Raw genomic sequence first — 22,465 nt, 5'->3', positions numbered from 1 at the left:
CAGCCACTTTTGAATTCGTCAGTGTTGGCAGGTTTGCATACACACGCATGTATGTGCTCACAAAATAAGCCCTAATGTGGTTAGGATAGCCTTTAACGAGAGGCACAGGGAATCTTCGTCAGTCATTTCCATATTCTCCTGCCTCTAGTCTGCTGTTGATTTGAGCTAGTTTTATTCTACATAATTAAACATTTCAATGATACGGCAGGGGAAGGAATTAAAAAATGATATGCTTTGAAGATCATTTTCATAATAAATTCAAACTAGCCCAAATAATTCCACTGACGAAAGAAAACTAGTCAATAGAAATGCCGTGATCAGTATGAAAGCCTGATGAATTACTCATCGGCACAGGAAAACTTACCCAACTAGACATAAAACTTTGGAAACAAAGTTTTGGAAACACCCTGGACAAGGACAATTCCTGTAGAAAGGATTTTGTTTTTACACAGGAAGTAACATTATCCTGTAAATCTCTGCTCTGCTCTCAGAGATGTTTCCCATATGGATCTGAAGACATTTTAATTTCCATATGTCCTGAGATAATTCCTCAGCCTCTGATCCTGCAGCAATCCAGGATATCAGATACAACACAACCAAATGTTAGATGGGATGTTTATACATTTATGCCTTGTGAAATGCTTCAAGGGAATTTTTATCTAACAGTTCCAATGTATTCCTTTGCTCCCAATGCATTTCCATTTAATTTAGCCTACCAGCTTCTTTCTGGATTAAAGTCTTTTCTACATTACTCAAGGAAACATTTCAAAGCTCATAAATGAAATTTTATGAAATTTGTGCTTTCAAAAGTATATCAACCTTTGGGGTTTGAGCAGGAAATTTATCAGCTCAAATAATCTTAGAACATTTTTGTAGAAAACTATGTTTTGAATGATGAATCATGAACACCAATGCTACAACCTTCAGTCATAAGGAAGATGATCTTCACAAGATTTTAAAAGAAATCAATGCCTGTCAAAATTCACTGTGCTTGATCTATAGATCTAATGTGAATTGGTAAATTATTTTGAATAAACCTGCAAAAATGCTCATAAAAAACATGTAAACATATAAAGATGTGCAGTTGCAGTTCATAAAATGAAAAAGACATTCTCTTTTTTCAAAAAAGTATTCTGGGCTGATATCAGATTTGCTAATTTGTTAACAGATCTGAGGTTTTCCTGGGACTCTGTTTTAGGAAGAGTTGTGTATTTTGAGGGACAGTGTCACAGCTGTTGAGATAAAAAAAATAAAAATCTTCTGAACCTAGCTTTGGCATTTTGTACAATGCAAATCAGAAAGATGGGCTGGAAGTCAAACAATCTTAGGATATGTGCCATCATCATGATCTGAGACCTCTTGATAGTCATAGGAGAGAATGAGTTAGCAGAGGATACTGGGGAAAAGGTGGCATTTAAACAAATGGAGATGAACCATTGCTGTGATGATAGTTTCCCATTAGACAGCTGTAGAAGTCTAGTGGCTGGCACATGGTGTAAAAAGATGAGTTTTGAACATCCAAAATCAAAGCAAAGTCAAAGATAAGAATTAACATTAGACAGCTATACAGCATAGGTGTTTTTCAATGCTGAAATCTGGAGCAAGCTCTTACTTTCACCAGAGCTCTTTTTAAGAATGTAAGAATCATCCTCATGCAATAAGACATTCACACCCATAAAGAAATCAGCACAAAACCTAATAGTTAAATGGACATAATTCATACATTGAAACCAAATGGTGATAAAATTCTCCACTAACTAAGGAGTGACCTTCTCACCAATCTGTGCTCTTTTGGAAAGAATCAGAGCATGTCCAAATGTTTCCTGGAACCTTGGCCTGCTTCATATGTTGCTTTGTAGTTTGAGAGGAGCTTGTCATCTCCATTGTCTTTTTATTTATCTAGTCATTGAGAAAATGAGAGCAGTAACTCCAAAACTAATAATTTAATTTTTCTGTCTTTGATCCATTTATTAATTTATTTTCTGCTCTTGAACTTGAGATGTCTTTTAATATTATGGTTTTTTTAAAGGAGGAATGCTGCGGGTGTATTGGCCCCAGTGCAGATTCCTCTCCAAGCACAGAGAAGCCTCAGGGGCATAAACGGCAAAGACTTCTCCCGTGTATAGAAGCGTCTGGTTTCTCCACAGATTCCGGAGGCAGTTCTGTTTGTGGCCCTGGAGGTGCCCTTGGGCCTGTTGTGTGATTAAGCCACAGATGGTTGTCTGGGCTCCTTTAGCCTCCCAGTTACAATTTCTGTTAGTGTATCCTGGATTCTGAGGAAATTAAACACTTTGGAAAAGAAGATATGGTTCAATTTGCTTTCAAGAGATCTATTTTGTTAAAATAAATAAATAAACTAAAGGCTGCCATTATATTCTTCTTAACAGGATTTCAGGAGCTGACCCACTGAGGCCGAAGGAGGTTCAGCCACATTTAGCACACGGAAGAGATGACATCAACGGGAAAATTAAGCCATGTTCATGTTCAAGTTCTGTGTGTTTCTCTTTGGGTCAGATATGCGATATGCCCTGTCCAAACTGTGCTGTGCAGAAGAGTTAGGGTACTTTTGGCTCATGCATAGTAGCTAGTTGTACCTCTGCAATTCCAGGGTCTTAGGCTTCATCAAGACTGTGGTAAAGGCTAAGAAAAGGAGCAGTTCAACTTGATAAAATACAGCCGGACTTTTTCAAAACCTCAGGAAATGTTTGTTTGAGTCTTTTGTCATGCTTCAAGTTGCAGCACTAGGGTATCTGTTCAAAAAGAAGTTCAACACATTCATTATACCATTGTGCACTCTGCTGTTAAATATGCAGAGATATGCTATCTGTTTAATCTGTGTGGGCATTCAAACCTTGTGTAATACTTGGTAGAAATAACTGGGCTGAATAAAGATTAATCATTTGTACTGCAGGAAAATAAAGCAATTCTCACAGCAGCTGTTGTAATCTTGGTAGTAAAAGCAGGAGAGTTTGTGCAGATGCTCCAGTCTTGGGAGCCATAGAGGCAGATGTAACAGAGGAAATACCAATACATGGTTTTGCATATTTTCTTCTCACTAATCACCGTTGCAGTAGAACCTAATTTTCTGTCCATCACCCTTTTCTTTCACCACTGTTTCCTGTAGTGCATCAACACCACCCAGCTTCTCCCCTCTATTACCTGGCAACACTGTACAGTAACGTAGCAGTGCTGACATACATACATATCTTTCCAAAAAGTGAATTTTGCTGATGAATCTTTCTTCCTGTGAATAGGACACCAGCAGTTCCACTATCTTCTGTACTGGATTCATATCTCAGCTAAAGAAATAGGTTGGGGGTGCTTCTTGTGGTTTGCCAGGGCAAGCAGGGCAGAAACACCTTGTTCTTGCTGTCTAGGCAGAGGTATCAATATCAAGAACCTCCAAATGGTGGCGTGTGTTGGTCTGGAAAAGTATGTATGAATGACTATTAATTTCTTTAACATTGGAAGTTAATAGGTGTATTATTATCTTCCTGTAAGCAGACAGGGGGCAATTAAATAATCAGCAAAATAGAACTCCCTAGTGGAACAAGACTCAATTAATTCTTCTTTTCTTATCTACAGTAACTGATAACTCATGAAAATTATCTATTGTCAGACATACTCTGCTCTCTTATGCTGATACAACTCTCATGATTTCCCACTTGAAAGCATCTCAGAAAAAGCGTATTTCAAGAGAAGATATTTGAAGATGATGATGTAAGTAAGTTAACTCCAATCTCCAGGAGAGGGAGGAATTGTAAAAACAAGAAGCATATGGAAGAATTCACAACAAGAGAACAGTAGGAGAGTAGGAAGTGGGGTAGGAAGAGCAGAAGGAGGAAGATAAAGAGGAGGGAGGACAGCTGATCCTTGCCAGTAGGTAGAAATAATTGCCACACTCTCATCTTGCTCCAAGTTCCCATTTCACTCCTGTGATGACTTCTCACACGCTCTGTGTTTTATTCGCACGTTTTGTAAATAGAAACAGCGTTTAACTCACTTATGAGAAAATGTTTACTGAAAAAATGTCTGATCCTCATTTTCTTTTTTGAGGTGAATTTTCAAAACAGATTATACAAGGTTTAACACCAATGCCTGCCACCACAGTATATAGAAAAGTTAGAGTAAGTAGTGTACTAAGTAACATGACTAATATCTACCACATGCTGTTCATTTTTTTCATTCTAATGGAAAAAATGAGTACTTGGGAGTTCTTTTTTTCTTTTTTCTTTTTAAATAAAACAGGTCTGTCCTACTGCATCTGTATGAGAGGAGACAGGCCACAGAGCTACACTTTTCACTTGGGAGGAGGGCAGGGATGTCTGCAGTGGCTGTTCTGCTTGGTGCAGATTTGTTCTCTAATCTGGGATTACTCCAGAGCGGCTCTGTCTTCTGCATAGCTGAACTTTTGCCCTATGGTAGGGATTTCTGCTGTCAGCCTCAAACCTCTTCCTGAGTTTTACAGAGAGGAAAGGAAGGTGGAGAGAGGGTGATGAGCTCACTAGGAGATGAGTGGTTAGGGAACCACACTCCTCTGCTCTTCATCAGTGTTTCCTAAAGACTCAGTTTCATGGCCAGATATGTTGCTATTTTCCATGCAGCTAGAGAAGACACATATCCAAGATGAGGCCACCATCCGTCAGGGTGGGACACATTCCCCTACCAGTCAGAGAGAGCAGAAAGTTCTACTTGAATGACTTCTACAATGATGGATTTAACCACTTACTCATACACATGTACAATTAAAAGAAGAGGACTGCACCACATATGCAAATTCTTCAAGTATTTCCGTCACAGATCAGCGTCATCTCTCTTCCTGAGGTTCATTTTCAAGCAGCCATTTTTGTGTTCATTAGCTGATCTTGTCCAACCACTGAGACTGACTGGGATTGTTGGTATATGAGTATATGTTATCTTTTTGTCAAATGGTGTTTACAGGAATATTGCCAGTGCTTGCTGTCATGGCACCTCATGAGCTGTCTTAGGAGCTGCTTGAAGATGTTGATTCGGACTGGAGAGCACACTGGTCATTGTAAAACTTTGTAAAAATACTCATGCCACTAGAGTTAGTGGTGGGTGAGCGGTATACTGAACAAAGCAACACCTAGGTCACCTGCAATCACCTAAAATTGGTTTGCTTATTGCCTAGATTTAGTTAAAGGATTACTGAGAGTGAAATGGAGCACAGAACATAGCCTTGGAAAACTATTAACTGTGAAGTATTTTAGAAACTTGAATACTACTAAGTCAAAGGCAGTTACATTTCTGAAAATGTAGTTTTGGTTTTCCTTGTAATCTAGGGATCGGCTATGTCAACGGCTTTGAAAATTGAATTAAAGAAAAACAATTTTTAGTTAATTCAGATTTTAACACCTTTGCATGTTGATCCATGTGGACTCCAAGGTGCTACTGAGAAAGTCTGTAGTGTTGAGAGTTGTTGTCTTTCAAGCAAGATGAGTATTAGTCCCCCTTGGCTAGTTTGCAACTGTGGTGTCCGGGATAGTTCTTGCTTACTCTCTGCCTGATTTAGAAGCACCATAGGGCTCTCAGCAAAGATTCAGCTGGCACCCTCTTCTAGCATAGCACCTTTCTTTGATGAGTCTTCGTGTTGTGGGTTATAGAAACACATATATGTCTTCATGTTTGGCATTTAGCCAAATTGCTTCTCTTTACTTAGTAAAGGGTTCAGGTGATTGATAACTAGGAAGTGGGAGAGTTCTGAGGGTTTTGACATGCCTCCTCACTTGGTTTTGGTGTGTGGGAAGATTTTCTTAGTAAAAGGAGGGAGGTTTTGCCTGAAAACCGGCGAGACCTATGACATTCTGTGCAGAAGACCCTTACGGTCACTCAGAGTCAGGCTGCCACGGTCAGATTAGCCCAGAGCAAGAAGCTAGCAATCATCTCTATTTGAAAGTTTTTACAGGAAAATTAACAAATTCTAGGCTGATTTAACCTTGCTTAAAATTTTCTGTTGGTTTCATGGGGAAAATTATTTCATTCTCCTTGATCCCACTCCTGGCTCATACCCTTTTCCCATATCCTTGATCCCACTCCTGGCTCATACCCTTTTCCCATATCTATTGTGTATAGAATATATCTTTTCCCATATCTATTTCCCCATATCTCCCCAACAGGGAAGCAGTAGTGCAGCAGAGGTGGATGGGTTGGAAAGCACTCTTTCCATGTGTGTCTCCACTGGATAGACCTGCCCAAAACCATTATTTCCTCATAAGAATGCATGAACCTCTTCTATTCACCATGGTGAAATTAGCTCTCAAACAAAATTACTCATAATAAGGAATTCTTAGATATTTTTTCGTATATATTATTGTACTGCTCCATGCTAAATCTACAGAAGAGAGCACAGGCCACACCTGAACTGCTACATCATTACATAAAATAACTTCCAGAAATCAGTGCTTCCACAAAAAAGCTTTACCAGGATGCCAGTTTTTCAGCTGTTTGGATCCATGCATGTTGTCTGTGATGTGTTGGCTAGTCAACGATTGAAGAGTAGTACTATAAAAACTACAGGCCTTTGGAAGATAGCCCATTAAAAAGACGTTTTAATTTATCAGAAAAGATTGTGCTTTTTCTTCTGTTCTTTTCAAATGCTTTCTTAAATAAGGATCTTGTAATTAGGAAAGTTAATGTAATGCAATGTAGTGGAATAAACAGCCATAAATGATGGTCTCATGCTCACAGCCAAAGTCTAAAGTCATAGACTATATCTATTTTTATTTCAGAAATGACTAACAGCTCAGTTCATGTCTTTCCCAGCTGTAGTTGTGCAGCTGAATGGGGAAAAAACAGATGTTCACAATATGAAAACTTCCTCTGATAGTTCATGAACTCACAAATGTGTATGGTAGGAGAGTAGCCTGTTTCTATCACAAATGGGAAATACTGCTGTCAAATACAGCTTGAGATCCAGGCCAGAAATTGTTTTACTGCCGAACAGTTCTAGGGGCACTTCCCAGGACACAGACAAATCCCAAGATATAGGATCATATATTTTCATTGACATTGAAGCTGGTATGATTTTCGTTTACAAAAATGTATATGTAAATGCCAGTTTCTCCTACACGCATCACTAAAACATCTGTGACAGGTTTTTTTTAAAAACTCAGTTGGATTATACAATTATTATAGTTGTTGTTATTATTATGGTTCAGGTGCAGAAAAGGAAGTTGGAATTAAAGTGACTTCCCTTCCACATCTTTACATACACTGTGGTCACTTGTGTGTAATACTCAGTAACCTGAGACTTCACAAAAGTGAGCTGTTAACAGTGGCACAGTGTCTGAGTAAGATCAGCTTAGACGCAGATATATGATTTGTAAGCCTTGGATGATTACTCTTCCCACAGATGTTGCTTACTCTTCTAATTTGTAAGTCAAAAAACATGACAGAGATGATCTCTATTCTAGGAAAGAGTGATTATACAGAAACTTTTCCAACTGTAAAATTTGGGTGATCCCACCACAACTATATTGGAGACTTGCTTGAGCAGGAGCTGTGGCACTCCTGCCCCAGCTGCCCATGCCCAGCCACCTTTTTCCCTGTTGCTTCCAGCACCATCAGCATTAGGCATCCCCAGCTCCGTCATCACAGGGAGACCACAGGTACGTAGTCTGAACAGAAGCACAGCTGCCTTGCTTTTGCCAGGGTGGATATATTCCCCAAGACCCTGCACCCTCTTCAGAGCATGCCAGTCTCTAGGTCATGCACTTACTCCCCTGCCAGACTCTCTGGACAAGCCCTGTGCTACTTCAGGTTTCATGCCACAGATATCAGACCCTAAAACAGAGTATCCTACACTCGAGTTACCCCTTCCCAGTTTCTGTGGGTATGGCCTTACTTTCCTGTTTCCTTTAACATATTTATTTTGGTTCCAATTTTGGGTCACTTCTTCCTTCAGTTCCCCTGTTATTACAGCCCGATTGGTTATTTTCCCCCTCTGTGATACTTACAACGCTTTACCTAAATGTTTCCCCACACTAAGAGGGTCTGATTTTATTTCCAACTTCCAACTTTCCATCTTTCCTGTCCTGAAGGCTTTACTGCAGGTGACAGTCACATGATGCTAGTGACTGCATGTCCAACAAATCGTTGACTGAAGACAGACTGAAGAATATAGACACACTTAAGCTCCCATTGGACCTGAAAGGTGATTCAAATTCTTTCTGTACTTCTCCTTTGAGTTTAGTTTTTCAGGAAAGTTGAGTGAAACTTGTTGGCCTTTTTTTTTTGACTGTAATACCTTTCCCAGGTTTGTTCTAAGTGGTTTGGAATCTCTTCACTTTTGCAGAAGTTACTTCAACCTCAAAACTTTGCATATGATGGAGGAGGTCCATGTTTTTAAGGCACTGAGCCAGGGTCTATCCAGTTCTCCAGTCTCCCCTCACCTGTCTATTGCTCCTTGTCATGGGAAAGGCAGGGCAGAATTGTTCAAAGTATGTCCAACCTACTGGATGTTTTTCAATAAAGCATATGAAACTTCCTGCTCATTTGTGTCTCTTTAATTATTATTCACCACATCTGCCATCCTCACCAGTTTCAGCATTATCAACACTTCAATGGTCTCTCTCTAACAGGGAGTCGTCTTGCTATAGTGAAACTGATATTTTTATAGCTTTAGATTGTATATCATGGAAAAAAGATCAACATGTTAATAACATTCTTGTATACTCAGTTGAAGAACCACCTTCTGGGAAGATTACTCCAACCTCACGCAGCAAAAAGTCTCAAAAAATGAGTTGGTTAAAAGTGGCATTTCACAATGGCATCAACCAGTAAGGCAGATATACGTTACTGTAAAACTAGAATAAACTTAAAAATAAATGGACAAAATAAGAAAATAATTTTCAACCCAAACTAACATCTGTTACTCTTTAATATTATTAAAGGAAGCTGAGACAGACAGGTTTTAAACTTATGTTTTGCACATGCACAAAACACTGCTTTTAGATAAATTTTGATTAGGAACAGCATGAGTTCTGGTTCTATAATTGCATGCCTGACCAGACTTGTGGTCTATTGTATACTTAATATTGGTCTCCAAAATATTTCTAATCAGGTGATTGCTAGTTTATCATGTAGACAATATAGCCTTAAAAGGATTGTAATTACATAGTTATCATCCACAATGGGCTATAAAAGAACTATTATGGAATAAATAGTCAGTGTTTCAACCCAAGTATCTATGGACGCTCCTTTATTTACAGAAAACAAAAGGAAAAACAGAAGTTTTCGTGTTTATTTGCTCCCTGGCAGCCTAAAGAAAATTTAAGTGGGTGTCAGTTTAAAAGAACCCCAGGAGATAGGGCATTGGTTTCCTTGCATGGATGTCTTTTAATCCCTGTAGTTTTTCTGTGGGAATTGGAGAAACAAGGTCTTATTCTCCACCCACATGATATTAGTAACTGTCAGAAAAATAAATTTTGCAATTAAAGCAACAAAAGCCTAAACCAAAACAAAACTCCAACAAAAGCTTAGTAAATCACAATGAAACCTTCCAAATTATGAGGCACGGATTTTATGTCCACTTATAAAATCATTCCCTGTCTAATCTCACAATGAATGCCCCTTCATCTCCTTCTTAAATTGAAAGTCTAAAGGTTGGAACTTTAATACAGAGGAGAATAACCTTGGGAAATTCCTAGTCAAAGACAGTAATACTGATTGACTTGGTATACAGCTATTCGGGTTTACCTTATCTGTAAACTGCAAACATGGTTTCTAGTACAGAGTACAAACCCAACACTGGCTGATTTAACTATTGTGGATTATATAGCAGGTGATACTACTTGATTTCTGTTAAATAAATACTCTCTTTAAAAGATTTTATTATTTGACCAGTTTAGGACGTTATTACATCTGATTAAAATGTGAATGTTTATGAGGTTTACCTATTTATTTTAAAAGATATTTTAATGTCACTCTTTTACTATTGGTGGCTAGAACTGAAATTTTCAGAAGAATGTGTGAACAAATGATCATGTCGTGTTTCCTGCATATCCTGAGTCAAGGCACATCGAGATCTGTGTGCACATGTGTATATACTGTCTTGCATCTGAGGAAAACGAGAAAAAGGAGAAATATTTGTTCCAAGAAAAAGAAAAGACAGCATTTTTTTCATTGGGAGAATTAACAATATATTAAAAAAGAGGCAATTTAAAAAGAAGATTTATGGAGTATGAAAACATGGTATAAGAAGCTAGAAAACTAGCAAGCTGGAAAATGTTAAAAGTAGCAGAAACAAGAATAATGTTAGGAGCTCTCTCACAACATTACTCAAAGTAGGCAGGAAAACCTAGTAACAACGATTCAGGAAAGGCAGAGCTTGACAAATCGTTCTGTTTGTATTAGGAATCAGGTAGATATAGCCCTTCTATAGCTAAGGGAAATCTTAGACCCAAACATTTTGAAACCAGCTAGTCTAAATAACCTCTGGGGAAGAGGTTTTTCCAAGCAGGTGTTTAGCTGCCCACATCTCTGAGGTGGCTGGTGGGTAGGTGCTGCATTGCTTGTTCTGGCTCTGGAGGACTCAGGAGTGCAGCCTGAGAGCGTGGGGTACCTCTGATACCCGGTGCCCATTGAGGAAGGTCCCACTCCTGCTCTTCCTACCCTGCTGCTCACCTCCTCTGCCTCTGCTCCTGCCTCTCAGCTCTGCACAGCCCCTGACACTCACATCCTTCTACAAGCCACTTGCAACAGTACAGCAGAAAACTGTCCGCTTTGGCTTTTTGCAAGTTTAGTTTTGTGCTGGATTAGTGAGCTGCTGCCTCTCACGGCAGTTCAGAAGAATATCATAGCTGGCACCACATAAATAATGAAGGTAAGCAGATGGGATTGTGCAGGAAAAGGATTTGGAAGGGGGAGCCTGAGACTACCATCTTTCAGCAGCGGTGGCCAGTTGGAATCCAGTGACCCTCCCTCTCCTCCTTCTCATGCACCTTCATCCTTGCTGAGAAGCACCTCAAGCATATGCTGGGCTACCCAGAAGGCACTGCTGCAGGGAACGGACTGCGGTACGTGGGTTGTGTGTGTCTCACATGTCTTGCACACACTTATTTCCAAAAATTACTCAGCCAGCATCTCTAGAGGAATAAACTGAACAATTAATCAAGATGAAGCTCCACAGAAAGGGATCCCAGACACAGTGCTCACACAGGTCTGCGCTTGGTCGTAGACTGTGCTCTTCAGGCATTGCTTTCACTGAAAGGGAGTCAGACGCTGTAGCTAGGAGAGGGGACTTGAGTGAGTGAAACAGTTTGCAGACCTGTATTGGGCTTCCCATTCTTTTTCTTTTTGCTCATTATATTTAACCAAGGCTTATTGTTTAAATCCACTCAAACAGACATTTAGCGATGGTGATTAAACTCAGTAAGTGTTAGCAAACACACGAGTCAGTCATGCTGTCTCCTACTGAAGGATGCTCAGTTCTTCCTTTTCTCTCCTGCCCTCTCTGATCTGATAGCTAACCTTTGCAGATGGCTTTTTCTCATTATTTATACAGGGAATCTTTTTGGTTACAGTGACCCACTAATTTCATAGCAGCTTTAAGAGTGAAATGTTGGAATCACACAGCCAGGAGCAGGAAGGAGCATTACAATACTCGTAGGCAGAGGCTCAAAGCACAAAAGGAACTCTCTTCAGCCTTCTGGAAATTTTCCATCTTGTCCCATTATTTCAAGAGCCTGATTTCATTCAGTCCCTGAAAACTTTAAGACGTGGTTGGTAAAAGTAACTACATAAATGTAATAAGCTTCAGTCAGACATTTGGCATACTGTTCTTATTGACAGCTCTTTGTTTAGACTTGTCTAAGAAAAGCATCTAATATGTGATTTATTGATACAGTGTAGCGTTAACTTTTCAGTTGGGACTTAAGCAGGAGGTTTTACATAGGGTTTACAAGGATTTGCAACCATTCTTACCAGTACCGAATATTCACATCAATGAACTGGAAAGCACACATAAAATCATGGTGAATAAAATTTACAGATGACCCTAAGATGGGCAGAGTGGTGAATCTCAACAAAGACACGCTGGGCTAGTTGAAGCAAAGTATTCAGACAGAGCTAAATGCAAAATACGTCTAGGGACAATGAATGCAAACCACATGCCCAGCATAAGGGACTATATTTTGGAAAGCAGTGACTTTCAAGAAGACTTAGGGTCAAAGTGCACAACTAAAGAAACCCTTATGCTGTCACTAAATACATACGTGTAGGGCGAAAATGAGAAAGAAACAATTTTAACTCAGAATCTCTCATTGACAAGGATGATACAGAAACAATTAATTCCATTCCAGTATCCACATTTTAAAGGGTATTGAAAGTGCAAAAAAAGCCACACAAGTGGATGCAGAAAAAAAAGTTTTTGAATGAGAGAGGCAAAGAATTCAGTCTATTCACTAGAAAGAGGTGATTTGACTACGGTGCACAAATAGCTGCTGCATAAAAAGAAGAAATACATATTCCAGATTCTTTAACCTAGTGGAAAAAGCCATAACAAGAACCAGTGCCTGGAAGCTGAAGCCAGACAAATTTAAATGAGGCATGCTAGATGAACCTTAGATGAACATTAGATGTTATTAGATGAACTGCTACAATGAGTTGCTTTTGGAGGTCATGTACTTAGTCACACATTCCCTTCAAACAAAGAATCGATGATCTTCAGTAGCATAGGCTCTAACTGGATGTAAGTCACATATTAGTAATACCCAAAACATCAGGTTAACAGGTGTTTAGCAAGTCGTGAGACAGCAGTATCTGATGGTCCTTTCTCCTTTAAACTCCATGAATACATGCACAATGTTGAACACAGACACTTGCTTTTTTAAGTCTACTTTCTAATAATTTTCAACTGCTTCATTTTAAAGTATTTTCCCCAGAGTGTCTGAACTGACCTGGCGAAACATCTTTGAAAGTGATACAGTAGTGTGCAGAAACCTGAATATATAACAAATGTGTAAGTGCAGAAAAAAAATCTTGCATGTCTCAAGATCCGGACTTCATTACAAGATCTTTACAGAAGGAATGATACAGGAAGTGTGACTTTGTAGTCATTAATTCTGCATGTTTCTGGCTTGTCACACGTGCAGAAACACCTCTGGAAGGTAAGGAACTCTTGCTGATTATTCTAGACTCTTCCTCAAGTTGCAGCCCTTATCTGCATTTACATATTACTTCCAAAAGGAAAAAAATATGGACTTGTGAATTTTAATAAAATATTTATTGCATTCAACGTTTTAGGTGCTGTAATACTTGTTCTTACAAAATGGCATGATTTATGTGTGCACTCCCTTGTGAGGAAAAGCAGAAGTGGGACAGGGGCAATGCTGCAGTCTCTCCCTAGCACCAGAAAAATTGCTTGTTTCCTTCCCTCCAGGTAGCACTGCCCACGCAGGCTCCCAGTGGCAACCTCACCTGTTCCCACTTTGTCTGAAATATCCACAAGCATTCACAGGCTCCCCTTTCACGTGAGTTTTGAATTCCTAATCAGAAGGTCACTGTTCTTTCCTAATCTATCCTGTCTGCATTTAGATACAGGCTGACTCACACTCTCCTATTTGAAATCAGCGTTCTGCCATGACCATCTGCTTCAATATTACTTTCCTCTGCTTCATAAATATGAAAGAGAAAAAATAACTCCAAAAATAACTCTAAATGCAAAAGGAGAGATTGCCCTAAGATTATTCTATAGGACTGATCACGACTTAAAGTAGAAATTTAGGGCCACTCTGATTTACGATATCCAACCAACCATTTTCAGGACAGTGCCTTAACATAACTGGCAATAGAATAGGAACTGACTTATATTAATTCATATTAGCAATTGATCCAAATATAGTTTAAGATGCAGCTTACTGCCTTGCTATGCTATACTGTCTATACTTTGCCTACACTGTCTTGATAAGGATAGGCTCTCTGTTCCCTAGATGCACATTAATGCTAACATGGTTAGCAGCATACTTGCGTTATAAACATGTCTCAGGGGGATGCGTCTGTTTGGGGTCATTGATTTCCTCAGGGCTGGGATCTCACTCAGTGTTAATGAGAGCTTCACATCTGGCATTACTGTTGAACATGGTTGCTGTTGTGAAGGTTTCCCTGTCCCCTCGGCTCTCAACAGGCAGCCTGGGGAAGGGCTCTGGTGACAGCAGCCAGGAATCTCACGCGGAGTTTTCAGGCAGTACTAAACATTGCTTGACTGAAGAACAAATCTGTGGCCATGGAGTTGTGATACATGTGCAGTTTGTGAACCAAGAACTGAATTTCATGGGTTGCTGTTCCTTGTCACTTCAAAATTAGAACAGCAAGGTAATAAATAAAACAGCTAGTTAATAACTGAAACAGGTGATAGTGTCATTCATAAGCCGCACGCATGTGAGAATTTATATGCAAGGCTCTCAGGGAACATGAATTCAAGTCTATTACTCCCAAACTTACTTGCAAAACAACACTGTTGTTGAGAGTAGGAAATAGAAGAGCTTTTGCTTCATTTTTATTTATTCCTTACACCTGAGTACTGTTCTTCCCTGAGATATCTTTCACGCTGTTTTTAGCACTATTAGTGAAAATCTGTATTTATTGGGAATTTCCCTTTGATTTCAATGGACCAGAACTTTATTTCATATTGTGCAAAGAAATACAGGTGTAAAGGATCATTTTGCAAGAGAGCTTCAGTATATGCAGAACAGCAAAACAAATTCATTTGTACTGAATGCCTAAATTTAGCAAACCCAAAAAAATCAGAAACATCCATTTAGATATGCTGCCATGTAAACAGTGATGGCGAATAAGATAGTTCTGGCTCCCAAGGAAGCAAACAACCTCTCTTAGCAGAATCTGTCTCCATCTCTTTCCTTTGAGGAAAAGATTTCAGACTGTTCTTTACCAGAAAGAATGACCAAGTTCTTGGGTTAGGTCTACGTACCGTGTGTGCAATTCTAATGGATGGATGGGTTATCTCTCTGCTCATGGTTTCATATATTGATATACAATTATACGCAGTGTGTATCCATGCTCCAAGTTATAAAAATAACAGGTCATCAGCCTCACATTTGTGCCCAAAATTCCTCGTACAAAATCTCAACCTCAATCATTAGCTTTCTTTTGGGAGCTGCTCTATTGGCTGAGAGATGTTTGTGTTTGTTGGGCTCTTTTGTTGTTGTTGTTCATTACAGGCCGAATAGAACAGTCAGGGTTCTGTGCGCAGGCATCCAGCTCTATTGGTTTCACACTTCATTCGCATGTAGTCCTATTCCTACAAATGACATCCTACAAATGACATCCATATTTATCCTACACACCCTCTAAAAGAGAGATTTATTCACTTCATGAGCACTGGGGAAATTGTGACTAGGGGATTCCTAATCATGTAGGAGAATCAGATTTTCTAATTATAAAAAAGGAAAGCATTTGAGGATGGTCATATTACTGATTTCCAGGAGGCCCTGCAAGTATTTCTGTTCAGGATGGGAAAAGATTAAAATGCCATTTGCATGACTGATGTTAAACCTTCCATCTTGTAGTCTTGTAAATGAATTGCTGCCTCACAGGCACTTCATGTTATGAAAACATTTTACATTCAACTGGAATAATTGCACATTTAACTTCAAAGTTACAACCTGCCTCGGGTATTAATTTGTCAGGTCCACACTGGAACTGTAGAAATGTCAAAAGAATTGGCTCAGGATAGAGCTATCATGCACCGCAAACTATTCCGTCTTCTCTGTAGGCTCTACTGCAGATATTGAATCAAAATTTCTCATAGTTCAGGTAAACTCAAATACTTGAGAATCATTGAAGAATGTTTAGTCTGCTTGAGCGAGACTTCTGGGTAGTATTATAAAATGAGGAGCTATTATATCATACCACTGCCAGCTTGCTCTATTGCTTTTAAATTGGTTTTGTATGCACAAATAGCTATGGAGCTAGGATATATTCCTCATACAGATAGTTATTTAATCTCTTTTAAATTAAAAGAAGGCTGTGAAGTTGGTTTTATTTTTGAATCACTGCAGTAATGAATACTTGCAAGGAGATAACGGCCCTGGTAATACAAGCATGAGTAATGCCCAAGTGATTTCATTCACTGACTGTACAATGTTCCTGCAGGTTACGGAACCATTTGGCATTAAGATCGTCATTGCTTTATAAGATCTGCTGACAAATGCGATAAAACACCTTAGAATTTATGCCAGTTTCAGATGTTTGTGATTCAAAATCAGTGAGAAAGATTTCACTATTTTCCACTTCTTTTTTTTGTTACCAATGGTCAGAATCAGATGATGATGTATGGGGCAGGTTAAAAAAAGCAAACTGAGATAAACCTAACAAAGTTACATGGCACCTGGGGACAACCTGCTTGTAATTGCGTTCATGAAGCTAAAGTAGTTATTTCTTTATTTGGCAGGAACTATTTCACAAAGACAAAGCCTTTAGAAATAAAACCCATCGACTCAGGTAATGCATTAGTTTATACATTAATGAGTCTTTTGATCACAACAGAAACTTGATTCTGCATAATATCTTTTGCTACTGAAATAATTTGCCTGAATAAAATCCATGCAGAGAACTGATATGAAAATCAGTCACAAAGTAGTAATTTATTCTTGATATTTACTGAAAGGATTTCTTCTTGGAATTTGGTAACTTATCACTTCAAATACGTCTTTACCTTAAAAATTATTGTGACATGGGGGCTGCAGCTAACTTTAAATCATATGTAATCTCTTAAGGCTGTTATTCTGTTTATTATGTTTATTTATAACACCATTGCTTCAAAATTATTTGATGTGTTCAATCTTTGCATTTTCCAATTTATGTTTAACATTTAATAAAATGAACCCTTTTTTAACATTCCCAACATAGATTCAAGGGGGCAAAAGATGTATTTGTAATTCAAATTTGGTATTTCTGATTATTTCTATATAGCTCCTCCATAACAACTTGATATTACGCTTGAGATAGCTCTGAAATATTTGTGGGCTAAATATCTCTGAAAACATACATTAAACAGGAAACTGGTGCTATCACCATTATCAGAGTAAAATGTTCTTGTTAAATCTTTCCAATAAATCAGTCAATGAGGCGGTTATTTCATTTCTATGATCTAATGTCTTCTGCTACTTTTAATTAAAAATGTATCTAATCATGTAAACATTATTATGAGCAAAACATTTTCTACTTATGAGTTTTTAAGTGTCAGTAAACACATCTGGAACTTTGCTTAATAGATAATAGAAGAAGTGTCCAATTTTGCCAAGAACAAAAATATAGACAGGGAATTTCAGGAGAAGGATGGAGTCTTGTGTTTATTTGAAGCAGTCTGTAGAGGTGATAGATAACATAATGAAGGCTTCATTTAACCATCACCAGCAGGCCATTAATTTAACAAGGTAAGTGCTTTCAGAGAAGACAAGACATGCTAAAATTTCAAGTGACCTGGTTTCTATGTTTTCAGCACCTTTTATAAAAAAGTGCATAACAAAACCTGCAATATATGATAGTGTGTAATGACTAGGGCTGCAGAGAATTGAGCAGCTGTCACTCAGTCCATCAAGTGACACAAAGTCGGAGGACAATGCTGACTTCCCACAAGGTTGACTAACCACTGTAGCCTCTGGTCAGGGATGTGGATGTATTGAAATGTGTTAATCTGGGAGCATGTTCCAGTGGGACATTAAAAATTCAAACGAAGGGAAAGAAATGTTTTTTGCCACAACTGGTGTGCATCAGAGCCTTGGCTCCCTGCTGTTTCCCGGAGCTGTAGCAGCAGCGGGATAAGTGCTGGGGTTGGTTCAAGGTGAGGGTCTTAAGCAAGATGTTATACCTACACTGAGCAATTCACTGTGGTATGGAGGTACCTCAGCTAGCAGGAAAACTGGCTGTTGAGGTAGATGAAATGGTGACTTGGTGAAGCCAATACGGTCACTAGTTTCCATGGGGCTGCATTTCTTTTTCTACCTTGTAGGCACTGAGGTATTACAAAAGTTGTATTTGCTTCTGAAAGGAAAACTGAATCTTGTCAGATGCTGCCATTAACCTGCCTGCTGATCCCACTGGGGTCAGTGGGGACCTTGCCAAGGTTTCTTTTTCTTTGCTGTAGGGATGAACACTGTGAAGTTGAGAGGGGAGGCAGAGGCTGCCTGTTGTCAAGAAGCAGCAGCACAGTTACATCAAAATGATCTTTCATCTGGCTGTGCTTCACCGGAAGGCCCACCTCACCATGAACAGAGGCATGGATCAATCCCACTCAGCATCTGCCTTTTACAGGAAGTGCTTAAATTAGGATTTGAGTTGCCCTAGGCTATTTGTATAGCTAATAGATGAGAGAGGCATGTCCAGAGTGTGATTCAGCTAATCCATCAAATTAGCTAATCCAAATCCAAGAAACTCTCACGTTCAGCAAAGTTGCATTCATGTATGTCACGAAGAAGCCAGGATTTAAAAAACACATGTGTAAAATCAGGTTCCTAAATGTCTCTTCGAGTTTTTCTCCTGTTCTGTTTACAAAGTCTCGTTGAAGTCAGTGTTTTACATGTGATGTCTTTTATCAGCTAAGGATAACAGCTTTGACACCACTGTAAATTTGCCATAAGAGGGCTCACTTAAGGTCTTTTAATAATTTGAGAATTATTTTGAATGGACTATTCAACAGATGATTATTCCATTATTATATTCCCTGTTAATCATTCTTTCACTCTCCTGCATAGAAAGCCTTATGTTATCTAATGTTCATTATGTAAAATTGCTCGATTCTTGGTCCACAAATTAGAGGGGAGTAGTAAGAATAATAATGAGATATACCTAGCAGAAATAATAGAATTTTCATTTAGATATTATTTAGACTGCACTGTGACTGACTGCACAATAGTGGCACTGTGCAAATGATGTTTAATGTTTAACTAGATTATTAATTGTTACAAAATCTCAATTTTGGATCATAAAACTCAGTGTTTGAGAACATCTTCTAACATACCTTTTGATAACCTGCAATTTTATTCCTAAATTAATAACATATCAATCAGCACTGTTTTGTAGTGAAAAAAAGAGCTTTATTCAAAGTGCTGATAAGCAGCAAGGTATCATGAATGTTGTCAGACTTAAAGCACGCAACTTTATCAAACAGAAAGTAAAGCCATGTTGTTACTGCTCTGTATAGGGATGTCACAATGGGAACCTCTGTTTAGAGAAAGGCATCTCAGGGGCACCAAAAGCGCTTTGTTCACCAGCATCAAAGTGAAGCTGCATTTAATTTAGAGGCTTGTTTGGTTTTCTAGAACAGCTGCTAATCTGTTTCTATGGGATTCTTACCTGATACACTGCAGAGTGCTTTCTGCCTACACTAACATATTAGTTACATTTGTGTTCACCATAAGGACTGCAGGGAAAGGATTAGGAAGTCTTGAGTTTTGCAGGCAAACAATGAAATGAATTCTTGGGTTCATATATGTAGTTAGACATTGACATCCATTTTTTAATGTAAAATTTCAGCTTCCCTGCAGTTCCTGAGGAGTGCTCTTTTGACTGAGTGATGACAGTTCTGGTCCTCGGTCTTGTCTGTAACAGGAGCCACCAAGGTGTTCTGGCCAAGTAATTCCTCTTGTGCCATGAAGGGAGTCAACATCTCAGCACCCAGATGGCGTTCGTTTGTGATTTAGGTGATTTGTGCTTGTGGGTACATGCTTGAGCTGCGGACCTCACTGTTGGCATCTTGTTTGGCTTTCAGGTCTCCCTAGTTAAAATGCACTGGCTTCAAAATTAGCATCATTTGCCCTAGACACTCTAGTGTGTCCCTGTGAGTTGCATCAACAATGTGAATATTTTGAATATTTTACAGTTTATTTTTTTTCTGGGGCACAGTCCTTCTTGTGATAAACCAGAATGCAGCCTTATATCTAGTGTGATTAGTTTTCAGTGAAAGAGCACAGAAATCATGGACACACATGATTGAAACACGAAGTTTCATTTCAGCAGGGAGTTAAAGAAGGCTATGAACAATACACTCCAAAATTATTCTGTAGGCTGACAGGTATGTACATAACAAAACTCTTATACTAGAGAATCATAAACTTTACTTAAAATCTATGACAAAAAGTATCACATTGTCCATTGTGGATACGAGTTACTGAGGTAACAGAGGACCTGAGCAACCAAAAATCTCATTAAGTTACTCCTGTTGTTTTCCATGCAGAATCAGTGCAAAATTAAAGGATGATGCCAAATCTAATCTGCTTCAACAACAACGACAACAAGACATCAGAAATACAGACAGCACTGGGTTCCTTATGAGTTTAAATATAAGCACTACAATATTTATAAGTTTATACTCGTGTAATTATATTCACAGCTACTGACTACTTATTATATACACAACTATTTTTAGCTGTTGGCTTTATGAAAATAAAAGAGAACTGCGTGTACTGATAAGTAGCCATTATGATGAGGAGAAAAAGAACATCATCATAGTTTTTATTTTTGTGTCATGCTACAAGTGCTCTCCTTGAAGTTAGCTTATAAGCATCTGACTATATGTATTCTTAATTGGTAATTGTGCATTCAGTGCTTTCAGCTGATAATATATGGATTTTCTAGGAACTTTTACTCAAGTAAATTGCCATATTTAGCAGTCTTATCCTCTCAGATCCTTTTTCAAGCCATGGGAATTATTTCTTACTGTGCTAAGGCAGCAGGACTTTCTCTCTTAATTCTTATGATTCCATTAAGTAAACCCGCTGAGCAAATAGCTGTTATTATAATAGTGTAGATTTTCCTCTGCTCCATTAGAGTGAAAATAAGGTTGATAATTGACCAATATCTTATAGCATTTATCCGGTGTCTTAATTTAATGCAGTCCCTAGTCAGGTGTTCTGTTTCTTGCCTATAAATACGAAAAAAGTAATCAATCAAGTCCATATCGGTGAGAAATTCTGGTTAAACAGGAATGAACCACATGGGCTGTGACTTACTAGTCAGCACAGAACAACTGTCCTCCAAAGGAGAGTCTGATTCTTACTCTCAGTGTTTCAATTTCTTGGATACATCTCTACTCTGTTTAATTTCTTTTATATATTCTTGCATTGCTGATTGCTCCATGAGTTTAAGACAGGGTTTTCAAAGTAGTCAGATAAGTGCATGTACCCAAATCCAACTCATTTTGCACTATATGAGTGAGTTTTTTTCACACACTGGATTTTTCCTTGCTTCTCCTTAAGTCATCAAGAAATGCTGACTTCTTGCACTAAGAGCTAGCTAGAATGAACCTGTCTTTTTTCACCTCAATATCCAGACACCCCAGAAGAAAGAGGAGGAAATCCAACTTATTCTGAATATAATGGAGTAGACACCATGGTATTCCACTGCAGAGTCACTGCAGTGCAGAATAAAATTCCCTGTCAGCATTCCTCACCTAAGAGTAAGCCCTATACCACAGGGGCTGTTTCCCTATATAAATTCAGCTGCTAGGAAGGATTAACATTTTTAATGGCAGCATTTGCACTATCTTTTCAATACGAGGCCATGGATATCAATCCCTTTCCTGAAGAGCTGTCAGGGCAAACTTCTGCAATGATCATATTTCAAAGTCTCATCTTCATTCAAATAGCATCCTGCAAAAAGGAGAAGGCTGCTCTCCTTTGACTCAGATCTTCCTTTGTGATGGGCCCTTTGGAAATTCAAAGATAATCAGCATGGTGGAAAAGACATGCACTTTAGAGGACAAGAGAAAGTTAAAACAAAAAGCAAGCCCTTAGCATTATTTAAATCCTCATGAACTTTATTAAAGGCTCTGGGTTTAGATGCCTGAAGTATAATGTTTCGGTTTTATACCTAAAGGGATAGGAAAGGAACAAAAAAAGCAGAACTGTAAGAATTCAACATTAAGAAATGGACAGTGTTTCAAAATAAGGGTAAAAAAAGGAGCTAATTTCAGAACAAAACACAGGCAAACCCCAGAAATGCAAGGGGTATTACTTTCACATTGCACACACAGAGGACATGGAAAATTTTTTTCAGAGTCCAAGCTAATGGTCACTTCCTAAAAGTATCCAACATTTCAGTTTTCACATCACAGCTTCACTCAATCTGAGAACAGATTGAGCTCACCTAGCTGCTGTCTTTAAGAAAGCAATAGAGGCTGGAAATATGGTTTATGTTTTCACCTCCCATGAGTTGTTTGGGCTTGTGTCGTTCTTGCTGTAGCTATGTTTTGATCAGGGGACACTTTCCTGTTAAATCCAGCATAAAAGACCCACAGAGACTCTGTGAGCTGAAAACCTCAGACTCTTGATGAAAAACTTCTATTAGTTTTCCATAAAGCAATTTTGAAGTAATGAGTTTATGTTCAGGGAATAAGTAAAAATAACTCAGAGAAAAAGAAGTATGTGTTATGGTAATCACAAGAGCAATTTAGCTTTTTCTTTTATATGTCTGGGCTCTGATCTTTGCT

The sequence above is a fragment of the Nipponia nippon genome, unplaced genomic scaffold (assembly GCF_047370975.1).
Source record: "Nipponia nippon isolate SJK-2023a ecotype South Korea unplaced genomic scaffold, ASM4737097v1 scaffold_5, whole genome shotgun sequence".
Classification (NCBI taxonomy): domain Eukaryota; kingdom Metazoa; phylum Chordata; class Aves; order Pelecaniformes; family Threskiornithidae; genus Nipponia; species Nipponia nippon.
Note: the sequence above shows the minus strand (reverse complement) of the source record.